This window comes from Callorhinus ursinus, unplaced genomic scaffold (assembly GCF_003265705.2).
Source record: "Callorhinus ursinus isolate GAN/ISIS: 27379988/994484 unplaced genomic scaffold, GSC_fseal_2.0 scaffold12, whole genome shotgun sequence".
Classification (NCBI taxonomy): Eukaryota; Metazoa; Chordata; class Mammalia; order Carnivora; family Otariidae; genus Callorhinus; species Callorhinus ursinus.
The window spans coordinates 47113274-47136987 of NW_027397074.1; the positions used below are offsets into that span (position 1 = coordinate 47113274).

The 23714-nt window shown below is 39.5% G+C and overlaps 1 protein-coding gene and 1 pseudogene across 7 annotated transcripts in view; one reads left to right on the top strand and one right to left on the bottom strand.

The window, feature by feature from the left end:
* PDE1C (phosphodiesterase 1C) overlaps window positions 1-23714 on the bottom strand; it is a 648442-nt gene that overhangs the window by 372800 nt on the left and 251928 nt on the right. The window lies entirely within an intron of this gene.
* LOC112825038 (nascent polypeptide-associated complex subunit alpha pseudogene) lies at window positions 21892-22670 on the top strand (annotated as a pseudogene).

A 23714-nucleotide genomic window follows, 5' to 3' on the forward strand; every position in this document is an offset into this window, starting at 1 on the left:
TAGGGATCCGAAGGCATACGTGCACCCCGATGTTTATAGCAGCAATGTCCACAATAGCCAAACTGTGGAGAGAGCCAAGATGTCCATCGACAGATGAATGGATAAAGAAGAGGTGGTATATATATACAATGGAATATTATGCAGCCATCAACAGAATGAGATCTTACCATTTGCAATGACGTGGATGGAATTGGAGAGTGTTATGCTGAGCGAAATAAGTCAATCAGAGAAAGACATGTATCATATGACCTCACTGATATGAGGAATTCTTAATCTCAGGAAACAAACTGAGGGTTGCTGGAGTGGGGGTGAGGTGGGAGGGATGGGTGGCTGGGTGATAGACATTGGGGAGGGTATGTGCTATGGTGAGCGCTATGAATTGTGCAAGACTGTTGAATCACAGATCTGTACCTCTGAAACAAATAATGCAATATATGTTAAGAAAAAAAAAAAGAAGAAGATAGCAGGAGGGGAAGAATGAAGGGGGGGAAATCGGAGGGGGTGATGAACCATGAGAGACTATGGACTCTGAGAAACAAACTGAGGGTTCTAGAGGGGAGGGGGGTGGGAGGATGGGTTAGCCTCCTGATTGGTATTAAAGAGGGCACGTTCTGTGTGGAGCACTAGGTGTTATTCACAAACAATGAATCATGGAACACTACATCAAAAACTAATGATGTAATGTATGGTGATAACATAACAATAAGAAATTAAAAACAAAAGAGTGAAATAAAAAAACCTGGAGAAGGTAGAAAAAAATAGAAGACAAAAAAATTGAAGGAATAAGGACAAGGAAGAGAAAACAGTTGTAAGTATGGTAGATATTAATCCAACCATAGCAATAATTACTTTAAATGTGAATGGGGTAAGTACACCAATTCAAAGAAAGAGACTATCATAATAAAAAACAAAACCCAACTATATGTTATCTACAAAAGAACAAAACTATTACATTTACCTTCAGTGAGATAAGGAAATAAGAAATAACTCTTGGAAATTAAAGATATGATAAAAGCAATTATAAATTCAATCAATGTGTCATAATAGGTTGAAGGACTCTTCTACAGAGTAGAGTGGAAAAGAAAAAAATCACATAAACAAAAATAAAAAAAGGTTAAGAAAAAATTAGAGGATCATTCCAGGAGATAGTAAAGGCTCAAAGCATTTGCTCAGGTCATGATTTCAGAAGAAAATTACAGAGAGTCAATATCCTCAGCCTCAATCCTTCCCTAAGCATTTATTGTGCACTGACAATGTTCCTAATACCATGACAAACATCAACATTTGGCTCCAAACCTATATCAAATTGCACCCTCCTTGTGCTAATAAGCATATAGGATGAATAGCATAAATGTTCATAATTTAGAAAATCTAGTCATGGTTTCTTCCTGCATCCCACACTGTCAGATATCAACCCAGGTCCCCTCGGGCCCCTCTGGCTCCTCTGTCAGATATCAACCCATGCCCACAATACCAGGCCTGTGGGTTGTGCCAGAGCATGGAGATTTTAAATGGAATCTGAGTCATTCAGTGCAATCCACTGGCTACCATATGCTTCCATTCCAATGTTTGTGCCTTCTCTTCAGTTCAGCCTTACCCCTGGCACACATATATTCTGATTCATCTGGTCCACCTTCTAGTACTTGAAGTAAAATAAGGCCCCTCGGCCAAAGGAACATGCAAGGAATTGGCCACAAATACTGTTGGAGCAAACGAATGAGAGAGACATGGAAGCTCAACCTTGGGGTACATTTATCAAGTACCCACTATATTTTAGGCACAATGTGTCATTGGGGTACAAAATTTACTAATACATAAATATTTATGTACAAGAATTTTCTTCATACTGTTGTTTATGATCACAAAAGCAAAAAGAAAAAACTGGAAATAATCTAAATATCTGAAAATAAGGAAGAGGTTTTTAAAATCATAATACATCTGTATGAAGAAAGGGATAACACAAGCTTTAATAACAACAGAGTTTATATACATGGACAGATGGATAGAGGCTTATTGCTCTGCCAGAGAACATATGACAAAATAGTATATACCTTTGATTCCATTTTTCTTTTTTAATAAAAGTACAGTCATAAAACAAATGAATTAACAAACAAACATAAAGCAGAATTGGACCTATAAATACAGAGAAAAAATTGATGGTTGCCAAAGGGAAGGGATGTGGGGGATAGGCAAAAGGGTACAGGGGCATGGGAGATACAGGCTTCCAGTCATGGAATGAATAAGTCATGGAAATAAAAGGCACAGCATAGGGAATAAAGTCAATGGTATTGTAATAGTGTTGATGGTGACAGATGGGTAGCTACGTTTGTGAGCATAGCATAACGTATAGGGATGTTGAATTACTGTGTTGTACAGCTCAAACTACTGTGATATTATGTGTCAACTATATGTAAACCAAAAAAATAAAATAAACAGCACATCTAGCAGATCTAAATAAGGCTTTCTCAACCTCAGTACTATTGACATTTTGGACCAGTTACTTGTTGTGGGGACTGGCCTGTGCACTGTAGGATGTTTAGCAACACCTCTGGCTTCTACCCACTAAGTGCCAATAGCTACCCTCCAGTTGTAACTACTCAAAATAGTACAGTGGTACATTGCCAATGTACCTGGGGGTGGGGTGATCAAAACTGTTCCCAGTTGAGAACCACTGCCCTAAATGAAGAAGTCTGAAGGGCACTGGTATAGATTTGGTATTACCATCCAGTAAATCTTAACCATGGCTGTCTCTGCTTGGTGAGATAACAAGTGATTTGTCTTTTCTTCTGAGGTATCTTCTGATTTTTATAGCATGAACTTCTATTTCTTAAGGAATTATTAATATTTTAAAAATACTGCATTGTCAAGTTGAAACAAAGAGGTCACCTTGGTCAGCAGAGTTTGTTAATAAACCCAAAACGAAATGTATAATTTCTGTGCTTGTCTATACTCAGATACACCTGAAATGAAGATGATTTTTTTTTAATTTAGGAATAACAGAATTTTAGAGGTGAAAGGGAACTCTGGTGACCCTCTTGGTCCAGGAATAAGCAAACTACAGCCATGGGCAAATCCAGCCCACTACATGTTTTTCTAACTAAAATTTTTTTGGAACCCAGCCATGGGTTCCAAAGCCATCTATGATGGCTTTCATGCTACATTGGTGGAACTGAGTGGTTGTGTGGAGACTGCACGGCCCACAAAGCCTAAAATATTTACCATCTGACCCTTCACAGAAGGAGCTTGCTGACCCCTCCTCCCATGAACGGGCATCTCCTCTAGGATGGCAGGCCTCAGCTGGGCCTCTACCAGCCACCAAGGCTTCACCAATGCAAGGGCAGTCCATTTCTTCACTGGACAGCTTTGAGTGTAAGTTTTGGGTTCTTGTTTCTTTAATTCCTGAGCTGAAACCAGCTCCTCTGTCACATTCTTTGCCCCACTTCTGTCTTCTGGAGCCACAGGCAACTGTGTCTCCTTGCCCTTCCCCCACTTTGACATCCCTGCTTTCTCTCACTGCACATCCACATATCTCATTAGCTCTACCTTGAAAATACATCCAGAACTTGACCACATCTTACACCTGCAGTTCCTCTACTACTCTATGTCTCACCCTGACTCTAATGCTAGCTCTTCACTAGTCTCTCCCTGCTTCTGCTTTCATCCCTCCTCAGTCTCTCCTCAGAACAAGTGTCAAAGTGGTCCTTCTAAAATAGAAGTTTAATCATGTCCCTCCCCTGCTCAAAACCATCCAGTGGCATGCATCTCTCACTGAGTAAAAGGTGAAGTATTACAAGGGCCTACAAAGGCCCCGCAACTGACCCCATGTACCACCCCTCCCCTACTTCTCCCCTCCCCACTCTGCTCCAGCCCTTCATCCTCCTTGAAGTTCCTCAACCAACTCCCTCTGGGCCTTTGCACTTGCCCTTCCCTTGGCCTGAAACTCCCTCTCACATGTCTGCAGGACTCACCTCCTTACCTCTTCAGGACTCTGCTCAAGGATGCCTTCTCAGGGAGGCCTTAATTGAGATTAGAACCCCTCGCTTCACTCCAGCATTCTCCACCCATTCCCTTTCCCAATGTGACTCTTCTATAGCTCATCTCCATGTGACATGCTCTATGTGTTACTTATTTACTCCTAGCTATAGGAGTACATGTGAGCTAAATATGAACAGGGACTTTTGTCTGTTTTGTTCACTGCTATATGCCCAGTGCCTAGAACAATGCCTGGCACATGTAACATTCTAAATAAATAAATATCAAGCATGTAAATTCACCACCATGGGTATACATGTTCCTCCCAATATACTCATACATATGCCTGAATTGCCTTTTTTTGTTGGCGGGGGGAATATACTGGCATTTTTTTTTGAAGTATAGTTGACATGCAATGTTATAGTAGTTTCTGGTGCACAACATAGTGATTTGACAATTCTATACATTATGCAATGCTCAGCACAATTCTTGACGCAACCACCAGAGAGCCAGTTCGGACTGGGAAAGTATGCATGCATTCTCACTTACTATCTCCATTAAGCTTTGAGAGAGTTGTCAAAGTATATTCATTATCCACTGAACTCTGCCTGGCCACAGCCTGACCCTGCAGAGAGGAAGTCGTGGAGAGCCAACCATTGCCCTCTACAAGGCTTTGCATTTCAAGATATACATGTGAATGTGCACAGGACGGGGGGAGAGCCAAATGGAATCACTAAACCATAACATGAAAGGAGAGTAGTATGTATAGATCAGGTCTAAAGAAGGAGAAGTGTAATTTATAGGGGCACTAAGAGGCCATGTTTGGGGTTGAGATGAGCTATGCCAAACTCAGGTCAAGAGAAATCGATGAAGGATCATGAAACAAAATTGCCATGAAGGGCCTGTCATGGGCCATTGTTACGGCAGGTTCTTTACTACCCTTCAGGGTCAGGTTATATGTAAAGAAACTGAGGTTTAGAAAAGTAACTTACCCAGGACTACAACACACAAGTGATAAATCCAGGTGTGTCTGTCTTCAAAGCCCATGAACTTTCTACTAAATGAAATCTATTATCCAGAGCTTAGGACAATGCCTAGCACATAGGATGATACGTATATCACCACTGTTTTCATTACAAAATCCTGCTGCCTTGTATGAAGAAACCATGACACCTGAGGAAGAGTGGGTCTTTCCCTCGATTGACCAAAAGAAGACTGCAGCTACACACCTGGCACATAGGTCCCACTCTACTGGCCCTTTCCTTCATCATTTCTTCCCCTTTCCACCCTTTCCCCCTCTCTCTGCCTAATTTAAAGGGAGAGATGAAGCTCAATCTATACACCACTGTAACAATGATGCTGATGAATCATCGTCCCTCAAGATGATGCTGCTGCCACCAACCAGCAGCCTTTCAGAGACTGCCATCTGATTAAACCCCATAGATGGGTGGTATTTTCCAAACTACTGCATTTTAAGGGCTCAGAAACAGGTGGGGAAAGCAACAACTGAGCTTATTAGAAGAAGACTTCAACTGCCTGAGAGGAAACTAAAAATCTCCTTAAAATCCCCAGAGAAATTTCAAAAACTCCAGAGCAGCCTGAAGCACATCTACACATTGCTAGAAATAAAACGTCTCACGTTGAATGTACTCTCATTAAGCAAACAAAGCTGGAGGGTGCTGTTGGGAGGCAGTGGACTGACACAAATTACACTCGTAGTGAGGCCTTTCACACACACCACAGTGGGAAACAGGGTTTGTAACCAGATGGTAGAACAAGGCTTCTGAGAGTAAGGGGCTCTTCCCATCCCTTCTCTGTCCCACAGCAAACTAAGAGCACTCTCTGAATCAGACTCAAAAGGATGAAATCTCTTAAATGTCTGAAAAATGTAAGCAAATGAAACCAGAAAGTACTAAAATTACATATCACCAGTTCCAAGTCCTTAGATTTTTAAGCTTGGAGCAGAGGGGCAGGTGTGAAGTGACAACAAGGAGGTTTCTGAGATACCAAAGATAGTAGGTTTGATTATAGAGCCTGAAATCTTCTAAAAATTATCAGCACCCTTATAGCATTTTTAAGACACACAACTGTGGGGCGCCTGGGTGGCTCAGTTGGTTAAGCAACTGCCTTCGGCTCAGGTCATGATCCTGGAGTCCCGGGATCGAGTCCCGCATCGGGCTTCCTGCTCGGCAGGGAGCCTTCTTCTCCCTCTGACCCTCTTCCCTCTCGTGCTCTCTGTCTCTCATTCTCTCTTTCTCAAATAAATAAATAAAATCTTAAAAAAAAAAAGACACACAACTGTGTGAGTGTGAGGTGCTGGTGGTAGTAAATTTGTTGGAACCTCACCCCCATCATACAAAATGGTGCAGGGAGTAGAGGTGGAATGAGGTGGCAGGAAAGCATGGCTTGGTCACAACCAATTAGCCTGAGATTGTGGCACCACAGTTGGGAGTTGGGTTCTTTGGGAGCCACAGAAGTGTTGGGAGCCATGAGCCCACCAAGTCCAAGTTTGTTGGGGAAACGCAGGTTCAGATCAGGAGACCTTTGAACTGCAATCAGGCAGCAGACAGAACTGCAGGAAAAAGAGTCCAGAGCTAAGAAGAGAAGGTAAGAACAAGGACAACTTGAGAATGGGGGTGGGGGGGCATACCCCCACTCTGTCAGGGCCGCTCAGTACAGGAATGGTATAGGGTCAGAGAAAGGTAGACAAAACAAGATCTTGTAATAAACCCCTAGAAGTTACCTGCCTGCCCACTTTACAGGAGAATTCCACAGGAAAATAAATAAAGCTGGATTTGGTACCTTCACCCAATACTACTTGAACTCATTCATGGCTACATTATTATCCTTCAACCAAAAACCCATAATTCTCTGTTGCCAAAAATGGAATCATCAGAACCTAAACTTTCTAAACACCCTGGGAATCATAAAGGAATTTCCATATTGAAGATTGTGTCTCCCTCAAGGAGGTTATGTGTCCTCTCATGGGTTTTCCCCCAATTCCAGGTTCTCACTGCAGGCTGCTGGAGAGCCCCCCACTCAGCCTTCCTCATCTCCAAAATGATTTTTTTCTCCTATTTCTGTGTTATTTTCCTCCACTTCCTCCTTCTCGTGCTTCTTCAACTTCTTTCCTCTTACTCTTCTTTTCACATTTTTTTCCTTCTAAAGCTTATTGTATGAATGACATAAGCGATCCAACTTCCTTCTTAACAAATGTTTCACCAGTGGTCCCAACACATTTTATTGAATTAGCCATCCTTTACCCATCAATGAAAAAGCCTTCTTTACTACATATACAACTCATATATACATTGGTCCATTTCTGGATCTTTTTACTCTATTTTCTTTATCTATGTTTATCTATACTCAAATCTGTACACAGTGTTTTAATCATTATAGCTTTATAATACATCTTTCCAATAGTGAAAAACCTCCCTTGTTACCATTTTTTGTGTTCTAAAAATAACTTGTCCTTCTATTTCTATTTTTGTAAGAGATTTACTCAGAAATGGACACTGCCAACATTACACTTAAAAATCTGCTAAGAGGGTAGATCTCATGTTCAGTGTTCTTACACAACAAAATAAAATAACCTAGGGGAAAAAAAGAAATGGATGTTGCCTTTTGAAATCAATTTATCTGGCATAAACTTTACTTGGTCATGACATTGCAAGATTCAATTTGATAATGTTTTTAGAAATTTCATGCCTATAGTTAGAAATGAGACTGGCCACCAGTTGTCTTTGAAGTGTAATTTCTACAAAAAAATCATAATCAAGATTTGCAATATTGAGCTTACTATATCTTCTAATTTCTAAACTCTGTGGGGCTAAATATTCCTAATAAAGGAGGATAAGCCAAAAAAAACCCAATGAGTCTAGGCAATGTGCCAAGTGGTCGGTCAACAACAGTGTGATAATTTAATCATTATAGGATACAATTATAAATGTAAAATATTTTACCATATTTCTCCAATTCCTTTGCCCCCTTAGATTCTTCCTTGTCCCCAGCTCTCTGAAGAGAGAAAGGATGAAAGGTGCATGGGCAGATTCTGCAGAAAATAGCCATCAGAGGAAAGAACTACACCTCCCAGAAGGCTTTGCACAGTGGAAAGATGCAACTTATCAGAAGCCCATCTTGCAAAGCTACATATGACTAAGGAACCAATATGGTGGGGACAAAATGGCATGGATGCATGGATACTGCTCAAGTAAAAGTACAAGAAAATACCATGGGATTGGAGTATTAAAATGAGAGAATGAAGGTGTTTTAGAAGAAGATTCTTAGACCAAGCCCTTAAAATCCCTAAAATATTAAAGAAGTGTGAGTCAAGAAAGTTTTGTCCTTAAATGTGACATATCTCTGTGGAGGGACTAAAGGGTGTTTTGAAACTTGAGGTGACGTTTTGATAGCATTACCTTAATCAATCCATTCCCCCTTTTATTTCTGCACCTCGGTTTGCTAGAGGGTGCTCATATACTACTCAGTTTGTAGAAGATTTGATGTACTTCTCTCTCTCACAGTAGAGAGCTGTACCAACCACATTGCCAAACGACACTCCTAATGTGTTCAGCAAACCCCATAAGATAATACACCTGCTATTCTCAAGGGATGAGAGTAGTGTGTCCTTGCTGCTTCCAATTAAAGCTGATGCATCATAATAACCAAGAAGCAGGCAGGGGTTTGTCAGATTTATTCCAAGTAAACACCTTAATGGACTCCCCAAATGGCAGGGGGGCTGCTCATAATAAGCACATACATATGTAAAACAGCAAAAGAGAAGGTGCCAGAGTTTTTCTGCCACCTGTACTTTCCTCTTCCAATTCTACCACCTGGGGTGAGAGTGATGATGAGCTGTGGGAAACACAGAAGGTGCAGTAACCTTGGAAAGCCTGAAGCTGAGGGAGCAGTGAACTAGAGAGTGAGAGGAAACCAGAACAAGAGAGGTTGGTCTGAAGCCCTTTCAGTCCATAATCCCTATTAGGTGATTTATGTCCTCTTTTGCTATTGCTTTGGACTACAAAACTATAGAATTATAAAACTTGTGCTCCTTACAAACATATAGTTACTTCTTTCCAGAGCTTCAGTCACATCTCTGGACAAGTTCATCAACGGCACTGTATAGCCCACTTCATGGCAATAAGCTAAGTCATTAGAAGGGAGTGCTAACACTCCTCATCTCACTGTGACTTCCTCGACCATATGGGAAAAAGGATTTTTATTTGCAAGGCATTACTTAACTATGCAAGTGAAAAGCTCTGCTCCTCTGCTCCTGGGAGTATGCAGATGTAGGATGTAGAAATCAAAACCCTTGCTCAGAATGCATCTGGAAGCCCACCAGAGGGAAAACATCCTTGAAATTTCTTCCTCTCTTGACATGATGATTTTTCTTTCTGTCCAACCCCTCAGACAGATTTTGTTTTAAAGGTCACGAAAAAAATATTAATATCAAGCAGTTTGGCTGGCTAGGCTTTCCAAACTATTTGACCAAGAGCTATTTGACCAAACTTCACTAATAATAATAACTAAGGAAAACTATCTCATATGTAAATGGGACTTTATAATTTGTATGGGGATTCTGTGTACATGATCCCTTTTGGGCCTCAGGGCCTCTGTGTACAGGTTGATTTACTCTTTTGTACACAATAAAGCTGAGGCCCACTGCAGTTGAGAGATGTGCTCAAAATTATTACCAGAGCTATAAGTAGAACCTAAGCCTTCAACTCCGGTATAACACTCCTTCAACTCTTTGTGTCTTCAAGTCTTTCAAATTATAACAATTGGTCAGTTTATCACATATGTGGGCTCACACATGGGGGCACATATACACATGTGTGTTCCAGGATCTATCTATATGATGTCCCCTCCTCCATTCCTAATATTGCTCATTTGTCTTCTCTCTTATTTTCTTTCTTTCTTTCTTTTTCTAAGATTTTATTTATTTATTTGACAGAGAGAGAGAAAGCATAAGCAGGGGGAGCAGCAGGCAGAAGGAGAGGGAGAAGCAGGCTCCCCACCCCTGCCCCCCCCCCAAGCAGAGAGCCTGACATGGGGCTCAATCCCAGGACCCTGGGATCATAACCTGAGCCAAGGGCAGACACTTAACTGGGCCACCCAGGCACCCCTTCTCTCTTATTTTCTTGATCAGTGTGGCAAGAGGTATATTTCTTATGGTAGGTTGTGGTCAAAAGTGTTCAAAATCCACTGCTCATCTTTTTCTCCTAGATGACTACAGAAATTCTGGAATACAATAAATTATTGAGAAATTAAATTGGTACCATGCTTTTAATTTGGGGGTAGGATGTTGTTATGAACTCATTAGCCAAAAGAATTAAGTCTATTCTCCCCTTCCCCTCCCAAGAGGGAGCTGGACTCTATGTCCTTGAAGGCTGGTTTCTGTTACTTTCAGGGAAGGACAATACTTTAGGAGAGATTTCCAAGGGGAGGACAGATGGACACTGGTACAACAAGAGGAAGAGAGACTTGTCTTTCCCTAAGGGTTAGATTTCTAGAAACTGAGAAATTATGTGAGTATGTTTGGGGAAGTAAGGGGTAAGTGAAAAGGAAGTGGGAGCTTGCATGGCATCACCACGGTCGTGCCTGCAAGGAGGGATGTTAGGGGCATCACCACAGACAAGTATAAAAGCAAAGCCTGACAGACATAAAGGACCAGGTCTCTACTGGAGCATCTAGGAACAAATGGAAGGATACCAATGATGGTGACCACCACAGACTTAAAGTCAAGTCCTTCCTTCATTTTCCAAGACACACATCACTACGGAGATCCTTGCATGATTCCATACAGAAGAGAATCCCAATAAAAAAGAACATTAGAATTCTTCACCAACCATAGCTAATCGGGTTTAAAACCAGGTTTGATTTCATTTAGAAAAATAAAAGAAATATGACATTTCTTGTATCTCTAGGTCAAAACATTTTGCAGTTGCTATATGCTATTTGTGATGCTATGATGATATGACTAACTTTGGATCCTACCCAGAACTCCTTCTAGAAGGACTCCTCCATGATAGAGAGTAGTACTAAATGCCAAGCCAGATAATGTATGAGAGGGTATCCAAGGCATGGAGACTGGGGAGCTAAAAGGTGTCAGCTTCAATGGCAAGCTGAAAATAAGTTTAATTTTCTCCTCTGTCCCTTTCTCACTGAATTCCTGCTTTCCACACTGATTCATGCATATACTTGGACATACTCTGTTTATACTAAAATTCCAACTCTACAAAAAGCTCAAGAGGATTCTCAGGGAACTGGAAGAAATAAAGGGAGACTGCAAACACTCAAACTACTAAGCCAAAACTGTCAGCTGGAAACATACAGGATGACATTGAAAAGCCCCAGGTTAAGCCAAAGTCTTAAACATACCTCCAGATTTGCTTCATTTAAAGCTCCTACTGGGAGTTGCCACAGGGGTCTCAGAAAAGCAACAATGTAATGGGAAATGCTCCAGTTTCCATAAACAGCCTAAAACTGACCATCCATAAGTAAGAGGGAACTCCCTCCGCCTGACTGCCTTAAGCTGGGACATCAGTTCTTTTCTGCCTTCAGACTCGAACTTCTCTTCTGGTTCTCAAGCCTGCTGGCATTTCGACTGGAACTATCCCATCAACCCTCTGGGGTCACCAACTTGCCAACTACCGACCTTAGGACTTATCAGCCTCCATAATCACATGAACCAATTCCTCCTAATAAATCTCTCTATATACATGTATTCTATTCATTCTGTATCTCTGGAAAACCCTACCTGGTACAGGAATTAGAACCATCTTAAGAGCTCCTCAGAGTGCAAAGAAACACTGAGAAAGTGCTTTAATATAATAGGATCTTCTAAAGAAAGAGTAGAACCAATGAAACAAGAGTAATAATCAAAGACATAATAGAAGAAAACTTTTCTGGGTTGATGTTCAAATGCTATGAGTGTCTACCAGGAAAACTCAAAAGAGAACAAATAAGAACTCATTAAAGTAACAAAATACATTACAAAAAATAATAATTTTCCTACACAACAAGAATAATGAAGATAATATACTGTGGAAGGAAGGTGGGGGTTTTCCAATAGCAACAATAAATATAAAATACCTAGAAATAAGCATAACAAGAACCTTGATCTTCTTGAAGAACATAAAAGAGGACTAGAATAAGTAGAGAGCACACTAACTACTGAACTAAAAGATTCAATATTGTAAAAATGTAAATTATCCCTAAAATAATGTATACATTTAATGCCATTTCAATAAGATTAGGGGGATGTGTGTCAAAGAGACTCTAAATTTTTCCTGAAAGATTAAATGTATACATTGATTAAGATGTTTCTGGGAAAAAGAACAGTAATGAAAGGAAACTTACCCAACGAGACCCTAATAGATATTCTATAAAGCTACAGTAAATAGAACAGTGTGATGCTAATGCAAAAAAAAATGAGGCAGATTAATGGATTAGAATTGGAAATCAAAAAAGAACTGAAGTAGGGGTGCCTGGGTAACTCAGTCAGTAAACCGTCTGCCTTCAGCTCAGGTCATGATCACAGGGTCCTGGGATAGAGCCCCATGTTGTGCTCCTTGCTCCTTGGAGAGCCTGCTTCTCCCTCTTCTGCCCCTCCCCCTACTTGTGTTCATGCTTGCGTGTTCTCTCTCTCTCTCATGAATAAATAAAATCTTTAAAAAAAAGAACTGAAGCCAACTTAAAAATTTAGCTTAAGAAAAGGCAGCATTTAACATTGGTAGAGAAAGAATTCTATTAAAGATATAAATTTTGAAAATGAAGCCACATGAGGGGTGCTTGGGTGTCTGTCGGGTAAGCATCCAACTCGATTTCAGCTCAGGTCGTGATCTCAGGGTCCTGGGAACAGAGCTCCGCATCAGGCTCTGCGCTCAGCTGGGAGATTCTCTCTCGTCCTCTGCCCCTCCCCCCCGCTTACCTGTTCTCTCTGTCTCTCTCTCAAAATAAATAAATCTTAAAAAAAAAAAAGTGAAGCCATATGAAAGCTAAATTACAATTTAAGGAACTGCTTACATAATATGAAAGTGGAAATTTTATCTAGAAATTTTATTCAGAAAGTTTATTTTTCTAAGCATGAAAAATAAAGAAAAGGATTGAGAAATCTGACTTTGTAAGAATTCCTATGTGTCAACACATGACATAAAATTAAAAGTATACAACATATAAAGGAGAAATGAGATACAAATAGAATAATGTAGTAATTCGTACTAATTCAATAAGATAAATATATATTATCAAGAGATAGATACATACACAAAGAATTCAAATGGTCTGTAAGATTGTAAAAGTGTTGCGGGGCGCCTGGGTGGCTCAGTCGTTAAGCGTCTGCCTTCAGCTTAGGTCATGATTCCAGGGTCCTGGGATGGAGCCCCATATCAGGCTCCCCACTGGGCGGGGAGCCTGCTTCTCCCTCTCCCTCTGCCTGCCGTTCCCCCTACTTGTGCTCTCTCTCTCTCTCTCTGTCAAATAAAAATAAAAAAAAAAAAAGATTGTAAAAGTGTTGGGGCACCTAGGTGGCTCAGTTGGTTGAGCCTCTGACTCTTAATTTTGGCTCAGGTCAAGATCTCACGGGTTGTGGGATCAGGCCCCATGTCAGGCTCCACACTCAGATGGAAGTAAACTTGGGTTTCTCTCCCTCTGCCGCTCCCCCTACTCATGCTGTTACTATCTTTCTGTCTCTCTCTCTCTCTCAAATAAAATAAATAAATCTTTAAAAAATATGTTCAACTTCATTATTCAGTTTTAGAATGTAAATGAAACAATGATAATGTTTCTCTACCATCAAATTGGCTTTTTTTTAAATTGATCTTGGCCTAAATGGTAGAACATGGATAATCTCTTAAACTGTTACAACAATAATATCAACTTGTATAACACTTTGGAGAAAAATATGGCAATGGCCTAAAGTCAATGTACTACTAATGCAGGAAAAGCTCTTTGGTAAAGTAATTCTACATCTAGAAACTTTTTTTTTTAGGAAATAATTAGATGCGGGGAGAAGTCTGACCTTAAAACAATGTTTATCACAATATTAAACATTGTGATTAAAAATGAGAAATAACCTAAATGACCAACAACTGGGGACTTGTTTTTAAAACATTATAATTTACACAATCATTAAAAGTGATATAGCAGATTAGTATCTGCCACATTATTTTTTTTTACATAACTGACCATCTTTGTTCCCTCCTCTGCATCCTATTTCTTCACCCCTTAAAAAAAAAAAGTTGACACTGAATATCACTGTCAAGACTGTGTTTGATCCCTCAATTGTGTTGGAGTAAAAAAAATGGTTGAGAGCAGTGTACTGAAGATGCACATTTACTGACATGGAAAGATGTTCCTGATGTTCCTGATACAGTATTCATGCAGGAAGTTATGATTTGCTTCATAATTATCATTTAAATTAAATTATATATTTATAATTATAATTAATTTAATTATAGTTTAAATTATAATTTAAAATTATAAAATTGTTTGTTTTTGAGAAACACATTCACCAACAGTAAAAAGACATAAAAGATACTGCAATGATTATGTTTGGGTATTAGAATTACACCTTTAAATTTTCTTCTTTTTGATTATTGTTATCCTAATTTTAATATATTAATATATACTTATTTGCTTACCAAATTCAGTATTTATTTTTAAGTTTATTTGGTTTTTTTAAATAATCTCTACACCAAACATGGGGCTTGAACTCACAATCCCGAGATCAAGAATCACATGTTCTTCCAAATGAGCCAGCCAGGAGCCCCCAAATTCAGTTTATTAATAAACATGCAACGTAACACTTTCATAACAGGAAAACAAATTATTTTTAATTTGTTAAAATATGATAGATAATTGCTCTCAAGTTTCTCTTTACCAAGGTAGTCACTGATCAAAAGAAAAAAAATGACGCTAATGAATCGTTCTTGCTTCTTCAATTGCCTTGCAGTTAACTAATTTTCCTCAGATTCAAAACTTTGCATTTACTCTCTTCAAATCACTCCACAACTTGAAATAACACAAAAGTAATCTCATAATAGTATAACTTCTTTACTGCTTTCATTCAAAGACCTTAAATTATTTTAGTGGGCTTATATATTTCTTCTTCTGAATTAAGACAGAAATAATCTTCCCAATGACTGTTATCTCAGTTCAGGATTAAAATAAAGCACACATTGTTCCAATATAATTAGGTCTAAAGTTCTTTTATACAGTACTTTACAAAGTTAGAGAATTACAAAATTGTGATTCTGAGCTTCCAAGCTTTTCCTTCTCCATTATCTAGAAACGACATACCTCACACAATGATAATGCAAGCATAGTTCCAATACACAAGTCCAAAAACCAATCTGACCTGCTTACTTATACTATTTTTTAATAGTATAGATTTGTTTTTCTGGGTGTTGTTTTTATTTTCAGAATATAATGCCAAATGTGCAAATAGGAAAGGCAGAGCCAACAAGAACGATGTCTCTTTCACAATTCAAAACAACTATCTTTCTGTCTCTCACTACAGAAGTTATCTATCTACCTTCAGAGGGTAACATACTATAGATTTTTTTTCCTGTAAGAAGTGGGAACTAAAGGGACGCCTGGGTAGTTCAGTTGGTTAAGGTCTGCCTTCGGCTCAGGTCGTGATCCCAGGGTCCTGGGATGGAGCCCTGCATCCAGCTCCTTGCTCAGTGGGGAGCCTGCTTCTCCCTCTGCCTGCCCCTCCCCCTGCTGTGCTCTCTCTCTCTTGCTCTCTCTCTCTGACAAATAAATAAATAAAATCTTAAAAAAAAGAAAAGAAAAGAAAAGGGAACTAACATTTCTCCATTATAAAATATAAAAAATAAATAATGAAGATAAGAAAAATACATTACAAATTTGGTCAAGATAATGAATATTATGCAGGTGCAGGGGATAATGAAGTACTTAAAGAGCATCATCATGTTCATTATACTGAGGAAAAAGAGAGGAGCAAAGACCTTGAAAATTTATAGCCTCTTTCCCTTTACTACTTCCCAACTGGGCAAGTGATAACAAGAAGTACAAAAGCATCTCCTGAGCTCATGCTCTGCCCAGTCACCATTACACTAACAATGGTGAGTTAACATTATTATTGCTAACTTTTATTGGGCATTTTGTGTTCTAAGTCTTATTTCACATTTAGTCTCTTGAAGTTGAGGCGGTCAGGATAAATTGATGTGGATCAAGGCTGCTACATTCCACCAGAGGGTGCTGGAATTTTCCCACAAGTTATGAACCTCTTACAAATTTCCCCACATGGATCTGCACACAAGTCTTCCCCTTGGTGTCTGAAAGGCTTTCACTTGTCCTTCAACTGTCACAACTCAAGCATCTCCTTTCAAAATGCTCCCTGAATCTTTTATATTCATGCTCAGAGTGAGAGCCCCTGGCACAACCTCCTTATTAGAGAATTTTATCATGCTGGATGGTGCTGATTGTTTTGAATGTCTGACTCTACTAGTCTCACAACATAAGGTATATATGTAATCACCTCTGTATCTCTAGGGTCTGGCCCAGGACCCAATTCTCAGTAAGGATAATAATTTATTGGTTGACTGATTCACTGGATGGATGAAATGAAAATTTTAAATCCTTAAAGTATGCTTGGTCACTTGTACCTCAGAGCTGAGCCTTGGGCTCTCATTAATGTATTATTGACCCTTAGGAGCCCTAATAAAGCCATCTCATTAGAGTCAATAAGGCCTTTAGGCCTAATTCATTCACTCTCTGCCTTAGGATAATTTACTTATATTGAATTGCAAACTGATCTGATAATATGATTCATGATAAGTTATCTTCCTGGGTCTGTCTTCTCTTCTTCTTAATTGCCATTGCCCAAGTTCAGCTTCTCTTTGTCTCTAAACCACAGACATTACCTTCCAAGTGGTTTTACATTCTTTCCTTCATTCATTCGACAATTCTTTATTTAGCACTTCCAGGCACTGTTGTAGACAGTGGAGACAGCAGTGAACAAGACAGACATGGACCCTAACTTCATGGAGTTTCAGTAGGGGGAGACAAAGAAGTTTCAGCGAATCTGAAGATAGATGTCATAGAAATCATCTAATGTAAGAACAGAGAAAAAAATATTGAAAAAAATTAAAAGAGCCTCAGGGACTTATGGGCAATTTCAAAAGTCTCCCATAAAGGGGTAGTTGGAGTCCCAGGAGAGGAGAAAGAAATTGGGCCAGAAAAAAATAATAGAAAAAGTGGCCAGAACTTCCCAAATTTAGTAAAAGACAAAAATTTACAGATTAAGGAGCTCCAGTGGCAAAATCAGTTAGTCCCAGTACTTACACAACAGTGCAAGCAGAAAAATTTACAGACCCATAAAGAGCACATTCAAGAAAACCACATCTAGATACATCATAGTCTAAGTGTTAAAAGACAAAGACCTGGGACAGATAAAATCACCTAAGGTAAGGACAGAGAAGATGAAGACTAAGCCACACGATTCCCTAAAATGGAGAGGTCAAGTACAGGATGAAGAGTCAGTAGATGAAACTGAGAAAAAATGGCCAATGAGGTATAAAAACACAGAGGTATGTGGTGATCACATGAGCCAGGAGTAAAGGTGTTTTGAGAAGGAAATAATTATGCAGTATAGGAGCATGGACCAAGTGAGATGAAGGCAAAGAAGTAGCAATCACATTTGGCAACATGGGAATCAGTGAAAACCTAGACAAGGGCAGTTCCAGTGAAGAGGTTAGAGAAAAAAGTGCAAGAGCTTAAAGTGATTGAGAAAAGAAAAGAAGGCAAGAAGAGAGGGAACTTCTAAATTGCAAAATTCATTATACCTTACTCCTAAGCAAAACCATTCAGCAGACCATAATACAGAGACCTAAGATAAAGAGAAGGAGGAGGAGGAGGAGGAGAAGGAGGAGGAGGAGGAGGAGGAGGAGGAGGAGGAGAAGGAGGAAAAGGAGAAAGAGAAGAAGAAGGAGGAGGGGAAGAGTTCACAGCAGATTAAGGTTCTTGAGTATTGCTTCCTTTTTTTTTTTAAGATTTTTATTTATTTGAGAGAGCGAGAATGAGAGAGAGAGAGCACATGAGAGGGGGGAGGGTTGGAGGGAGAAGCAGACTCCCCGCTGAGCGGGGAGCCCGATGCGGGACTCGATCCCGGGACTCCAGGATCATGACCTGAGCCGAAGGCAGCCAATCTAGAAGGAACACTAAAACATCAAGTGAAACGTGATGCAATACAGAAAAATGTGTTTCCAGACCTTCCCTCATAACAAGTCCCATAGATTATTGGAAAGAATACTTAGAAAAACTTCTTGGAGTAGTGGTGATGAAAAGTGAGACATCTCAAGGGAGGTTTTGAAGAAAGCACAGCTTTCTGTGGTCAACCCCAATAACTTTACCCTAATTCACTCATCCATTTCTGCTTCCTCTGTTCCCAGAAGTGTCCAGCATATAGTAAATGCCCAAAAATATTTGCTGAAAGAATGAATTGGTTTAAAATAACTCAATGTTACTTCTCCCTTGGATTTTATCTTATCAAAGGGCTCTTTCTGACAAAAATGCATATTTAGTTACAAAGAGAGAGGAGCCAAAACAAACACGTAGCAATAACAGTAAGGCCAAAGTTGCTGAAATGTTGATCCATGTTGACATAGCTTTCTCTCAGTTCCTTGCATCCAGGATAAATCCATACTACATCATTCACAATATCCATATACAAATATTTAATCATTATGTTGTATACCTGAAACTAATGTAAGGTTATATGCCAATTGTATCTCAATAAAAAAAAAATCTCTACTGAATCATAATTAAACAGAGGAAGTTTCTGGGCCTAAGAGAATCTAAAATGTCTGTGCCTCCTTCTCCAAAAAGTTGCCTTTATATGAAAAAGACATGCAAAGGTCACTTGTTTAATCGGAAGTACTTTGGTGTTGTATATTTAGCAGTCCTCAATAGAAAAGAAGGAAGTAATTACACCCAGAAGACTTTCCTTTTAAACCTCACATTTATAGGGTGCCTGGGTGGCTCAGTAGGTTAAGCGTCTGCCTTCGGCTGAGGTCATGATCCCAAGGTCCTGGGATCGAGTCCCGCATCAGGCTCCCTGCTCAGCGAGGAGTCTGCTTCTCCCTCTGCCCCTCTCCCCCACTTGTGGTCTCTCTCTCTCTCTCAAAAATTAATAAATAAAATCTTTAAACCCCACAATTACAAAGCACTGTATTTTCTTCATGTAGTTCACCCTTACTCACAGTCATGTATTCACTCACTCATTCATTCATTCTTTCATTTTGTTCCTATATATAGTAATCCAGAATGTGGCATAAAAATATCATGGTGTTTTCATAAAGTAAGTGTCTGGTTCAATAAAGACCCTACAAAACGCTAAACACAATACATATTATGAAGGGAAGTTTGCTTCCAGAAACCAGGTTTCATGCTGCAAGCAAAGATGCATAGCAAGCAATCCACAGCAATCTAAAAATAGACCAGGGTCCACCTCCAGCCCTAGCACTTTCCATCTTCACTCTCCATTAGGAAAAACATCAGCATCACGTGGTTCTTCAAGGGCTGTGCAATAGGAGCACCCTTTGAGCCCATGCTCCACTTTCTGGACAACACAATCAAATTAATCCCCGTCACATGCTTTGCTTCGGCATCACCATTATTAAAAAGCAATGTGAAGACTGCCTGGAAAAAACCTGATTAGCAACCACAGTTAAATAAAGGCTTGAAAATTGAATAATCCACTACGTAAGGGATAGATTCATTGGCAGCTGCTGTATTTCCTCTGTCCCCTGGAGAATAAGCAGACAGGGAGGTGACCTAGGCTGTTCATCATCAGATTAAATAATGGAAAGAGCCAATAATCATTTTCCACATCAATATTTGTTGTCCAGTTCACTCGACCTATTATTCAAGTTTTGTCTACATCAGTTGAAAGAGTGTTTCCTCTCTGGAAACAACATTAACAGGGAATACATTAGGGCAGAGTATCTATCCATTCAACTCACAATCTCCTACTCATACTCTCCACTCTCTGACATCATCCCAGTATGTAAATGGCAATGGTTACTTACAATTAATAAGAGGCTTGTGTCAATCCATAAGTGTTTACACTTCTGATTGATCAAGGAAATTCTATTTTAATTTATATGCCTCTTTATATAATCATAATTTAGCACAGCTTTCATGTCAAGATCCCTAAGCCCTTCAATGACTACTTATGAATTGAGTCCATTTATTTTGTATTTCACAACTTCCTATGAGAGTTTAGCATGGTCAACATGTTAAATATCTCTGGCAAAGGGGAAAGATACTAAGATATAATAGAGAACAACAACAATAAAAAGGTAGCCAGGTATAATATAAATAGCAATGAATTTTGAATCAAGACTTCTGGATTCAAATTCTAGTTTTATGATCTTTTGAAACACATATTGTGTATGTTCAGTGAAGGTTTTATTGAGCCAAATACTTATTTTATTAAAAAAACACTAACCTTCAACTAATGTACCACATTACAGTAATAATCTAGTCTCTTTTCTTGTCTAAAAATGAGGATAATATAATAACTTCTATGGATTTGTGAAAATTAAATGGAATAACAAATATGAAAGGAATATTCCAATATAAGGTACTATTATTAATAATACTAGTAGATAATTAAATCAAAAGATGGTCCAAAGTCTGGACCAATGTTTTCCCTCTAAACCTTTCCCCAAGACACTGACAAGCTCCAGTTTTTCACTATTTGAATTTATCCCCTTTCTTTCCCCATCTTCTGGTTGATGAAGGTGTGAACAACTGGGAAATGCAAAGTACTGGGCAGACCAAGCCAAGAGAGAAAATGATAGAGTCAGAGATTATTATTCCCAGAATACCCAAGAGTTGAGGTTTGTGGGCATAAATGAGTAGGCACAAAATATATTAAATACTAATCAATTAAAACTTGTATTACAAATGTAGGGACATTGAAAATCATTAATTCCAGTTTATATAGATAAACTGACAACTTATGACAAGAATTTCTAAATGTTGACCCATAAATCATTCTTATTTGTTCTATTTTTCTTTTTTTTTAAGATTTTATTTATTTATTTGAGAGACAGAGAGAGCACAAGCAGGGAGGAGGGGCAGAAGGAGAGGGAGAAGCAGACTTCCCACTGAGGAGGGAGCCTGATGTGGGGGCTTGATCCCAGGACCCTGGGATCATGACCTGAGCAGAAGGCAGAGGCTTAACTGACTGAGCCACCCAGATGTCCCTGTTCTATTTTTCAACCAATCCATTTACCAAATTATTAAATCCATACATTGACATCAGTTGTCCTGAGTCTTTTACTCCTTCAGATTTTTTTTTTTAAGATTTTATTTATTTATTTGACAGAGAGAGACACAGTGAAAGAGGGAACACAAGCAGGGGGAGTAGGAGAGAGAGAAGCAGGCTCCCGGCCGAGCGGGAAGCCCGATGAGGGGCTCAATCCCAGGACCCCGGGATCATGACCTGAGCCGAAGGCAGACACTTAACGACTGAGCCACCCAGGTGCCCCAACTCCTTCAGAATTTTAAAAGTGAAAAAATCTGGAGAATAATCAAGAGCACCGGTGTCCATTAGAACTTTCTACAGTGATGGCAATGTTATATAATTTATGCTGTCCAATGTAATACTTACTAGCCACATGTGGCTATTAAACATTTGAAATGTGCCTAGTGCAATTAAGGAGCTAAATTTATAATTTTACTTAATTTCAATGTAAATAATCACTTTAAGATAATAACCCCAGGGGTTTGATCCCAGGGTCCTGGGATCAAGTCCTGCATCTGGCTCGCTTTTCCCTCTGCCTGGTACTCAGGTGTGCGCTCTGCGCTCTCTCTCTCTCTCTCTCTCTCTCTGAAAAATAAATAAATAAAATCTTTAAAAAAAAGCGGGGGGAGATCTTGGTTCCGCGTTCCCCTCACAAAATGCCTGGTGAAGCCACAGAAACCGTCCCTGCTACAGAGCAGGAGTTGCCACAGCCCCAGGCTGAGACAGGGTCTGGAACAGAATCTGACAGTGATGAATCAGTACCAGAGCTTGAGGAACAGGATTCCACACAGGTAACCACACAACAGGCCCAGCTGGCAGCAGCTGCTGAAATCGATGAAGAACCAGTCGGTAAAGCAAAACAGAGTCGGAGTGAAAAGAAGGCACGGAAGGCTATGTCCAAACTGGGTCTTCGACAGGTTACAGGGGTTACAAGAGTCACTATCCGAAAATCTAAGAATATCCTCTTTGTCATCACAAAACCAGATGTCTACAAGAGCCCAGCTTCAGATACCTACATAGTTTTTGAGGAAGCCAAGATCGAGGGTTTATCTCAGCAAGCACAACTAGCAGCTGCTGAGAAATTCAAAGTTCAAGGTGAAGCTGTCTCAAACATTCAAGAAAACACACAGACTCCAACTGTACAAGAGGAGAGTGAAGAAGAAGAGGTTGATGAAACCGGTGTAGAGGTTAAGGACATAGAACTGGTCATGCCACAAGCAAATGTGTCAAGAGCAAAGGCAGTCCGAGCCCTGAAGAACAACAGTAATGATATTGTAAATGCTATTATGGAATTAACAATGTAACCATCTGAAAACGAGGACTTTTTTTGGTGTTTCAAAAGAAAAACTGCAGCTTGGTTTGAAATTTGTACTGTTTCTATCATTAATAAAGTTATGGCTTCTTGTTGGATGAAAAAAAAAAGGGGGGGGGAACACCTGGGTGGCTCAGTCAGTTTAAGCATCTGCCTTTGGCTCAGGTCACGATCACAGGGTTCTCAGCAGGAAGCCTGCTTTTCCCTCTGCCTGCCACTTACACTCTCTCTCTCCCTCTCTCTTTGACAAATAAATAAAATCTTTAAAAAATAAAGAAGGAAATAAACATTTTTTTAAAAAGATATAACCCCAGGGTTCATTCTCCAGAAGCCATTCGGCCATGCTTCAGGGAGAGACTCAAGACTTCAAGACAAGGCAATAATCATTCTTTAGATACGCTTTAGAGAGATTTCTGTAAAGTCTGAGATTCTACAATACTAAAGAATGAACCAAATGGCCAATTTAAAGGGAAGGAAGAATATCTCCATCTTAATCAATAAGGCCAATGACCAGCCTCATGAATTATCTCAGCAACCTTGTTTGCTGAATCTGCAAAAGTTGTGACATATTCCTATGTTCCTCCTTCTCAACAGAATCTAGATTTTTTTTTCAGGTAAAAGTGTGGCTATTGCATTAGGGAGGCTGAACCAGCCTTCGCCTCAAGAGGGGAGCCTAACTGGTCTAGGCCAGTTAGGATCTGGGCCAATTACACTGGCCCAGAAGTGGATTAGGGCAACCCACAATTTAGATTCAAATCTGTGATATAATTCTAGTCAACTCAGTTGAGATGAAGAGTAATCAACTCGGAAAGGAAGGGTGGGGATAGGGTTTGCTTTTGAAAATGGTTTCCTCACTCTTAAGAAAGGCACTGGAAGAGGTACTTCATGTTCCTCTAAAGATTGCCATCATTAAAATGTGATGCCTGGAACTTCAGCAGCCATATTATGACTGTGAAGGGAGCTACTCGAGGACTAACACTTCCTGCTGAGGATGACAGAGCAGAAAGATGGAAAGAACCTGGGATTTTAATGACAATATTGAGCATCTGTACCAACAAATCCTGGAGTAATCCTACTACCATTCTTCTATTTATGTAAAATAAAAAATATTTTTTTGATTCTTTGGCCACTTTGGGTTGGATTTTC